Here is a 2,511-nt window from a genome sequence, read left to right on the forward strand (position 1 = left end):
TTGAGACGTGGAAGTGATTCCATTTTGAAAGTTCTAGGTCAAAGGTCAAGGTCAAGCAAAAGGTCATTAGTGTCTGAACAACTTTCTAGGTCAAAGGTCAAGGCCAAGGTAGAGCTAAAGGTCGACCGAATTAACCCTAACCATAACCCCAAGTTCGCACATGGTTATCACGTAGATTTCAAATACGTCTAAAGTCTAAATTGATTCAGGGAAAGGCAAGCTGGTCTCGAGAGAGAAGCTGCCGTGGCAGAGGTATGCACATTTCTAGTTACCACAGTGACGTCCTCCCACATATGCACTATCAATCTATTGAAGGGAAAATGCAGCTCTGCTTAGGTTAGCTCTACTTAAAGCATTCGAAAACTCATTAAAGGTAAAGGTAGCTGGTTTCAGTTCCGGTTCCATCAGAATAGATGCTCACCAGAACGTCAGCCGGGCAAGCCCAACCCCCCACTGTGGTGCCCTACCACAGCAGTAGCCTCCCCAGTAAACAGCTTAAACTCACGGCCCTGGGCGGGGATCGATCTCTTGCCACGCGAATGCGAGGCAAACGCGTTACCACTGTACTAGCCAGGAGTAACAATAAGTGTAAGAAGGCTAGATAGAATAAAAGCCTGCTAACATTGAAAGCCAAAACTGACCTGACTGGATTCGAAAGCCCAGATAGGGTAGAATCCCGCTAACATTGAAAGCCAAAACTGACCTAACTGGATTCGAAAGCCCAGATAGAATAGAAGCCTGCTAACATTGAAAGCCAAAACTGCCCTGACTGGATTCGAAAGCCCAGATAGGGTAGAAGCCTGCTAACATTGAAAGCCAAAACTGCCCTGACTGGATTCGAAAGCCCAGATAGAATAGAAGCCTGCTAACATTGAAAGCCAAAACTGCCCTGACTGGATTCGAAAGCCCAGATAGAATAGAAGCCTGCTAACATTGAAAGCCGAAACTGACCTGACTGGATTCGAAAGCCCAGATAGAATAGAAGCCTGCTAACATTGAAAGCCAAAACTGCCCTGACTGGATTCGAAAGCCCAGATAGGGTAGAAGCCTGCTAACATTGAAAGCCAAAACTGCCCTGACTGGATTCGAAAGCCCAGATAGAATAGAAGCCTGCTAACATTGAAAGCCGAAACTGACCTGACTGGATTCGAAAGCCCAGATAGAATAGAAGCCTGCTAACATTGAAAGCCAAAACTGACCTGACTGGATTCGAAAGCCCAGATAGGGTAGAATCCCGCTAACATTGAAAGCCAAAACTGACCTAACTGGATTCGAAAGCCCAGATAGAATAGAAGCCCGCTAACATTGAAAGCCAAAACTGCCCTGACTGGATTCGAAAGCCCAGATAGGGTAGAAGCCTGCTAACATTGAAAGCCAAAACTGCCCTGACTGGATTCGAAAGCCCAGATAGGGTAGAAGCCTGCTAACATTGAAAGCCAAAACTGCCCTGACTGGATTCGAAAGCCCAGATAGAATAGAAGCCTGCTAACATTGAAAGCCAAAACTGCCCTGACTGGATTCGAAAGCCCAGATAGAGTAGAAGCCTGCTAACATTGAAAGCCGAAACTGCCCTGACTGGATTCGAAAGCCCAGATAGGGTAGAAGCCTGCTAACATTGAAAGCCGAAACTGCCCTGACTGGATTCGAAAGCCCAGATAGAATAGAAGCCTGCTAACATTGAAAGCCGAAACTGCCCTGACTGGATTCGAAAGCCCAGATAGAATAGAAGCCTGCTAACATTGAAAGCCGAAACTGACCTGACTGGATTCGAAAGCCCAGATAGAATAGAAGCCTGCTAACATTGAAAGCCGAAACTGCCCTGACTGGATTCGAAAGCCCAGATAGAATAGAAGCCTGCTAACATTGAAAGCCAAAACTGCCCTGACTGGATTCGAAAGCCCAGATAGAATAGAAGCCTGCTAACATTGAAAGCCAAAACTGCCCTGACTGAATTCGAAAGCCCAGATAGAATAGAAGCCTGCTAACATTGAAAGCCAAAACTGCCCTGACTGGATTCGAAAGCCCAGATAGAATAGAAGCCTGCAAACATTGAAAGCCAAAACTGCCCTGACTGGATTCGAAAGCCCAGATAGAATAGAAGCCTGCTAACATTGAAAGCCAAAACTGCCCTGACTGGATTCGAAAGCCCAGATAGAATAGAAGCCTGCTAACATTGAAAGCCAAAACTGCCCTGACTGGATTCGAAAGCCCAGATAGAATAGAAGCCTGCAAACATTGAAAGCCAAAACTGCCCTGACTGGATTCGAAAGCCCAGATAGAATAGAAGCCTGCTAACATTGAAAGCCAAAACTGCCCTGACTGGATTCGAAAGCCCAGATAGAATAGAAGCCTGCTAACATTGAAAGCCAAAACTGCCCTGACTGGATTCGAAAGCCCAGATAGAATAGAAGCCTGCTAACATTGAAAGCCGAAACTGACCTGACTGGATTCGAAAGCCCAGATAGAATAGAAGCCTGCTAACATTGAAAGCCAAAACTGACCTGACTGGAT

The sequence above is a fragment of the Palaemon carinicauda genome, chromosome 1, assembly GCF_036898095.1.
Source record: "Palaemon carinicauda isolate YSFRI2023 chromosome 1, ASM3689809v2, whole genome shotgun sequence".
In the NCBI taxonomy this organism is placed as follows: Eukaryota; Metazoa; Arthropoda; class Malacostraca; order Decapoda; family Palaemonidae; genus Palaemon; species Palaemon carinicauda.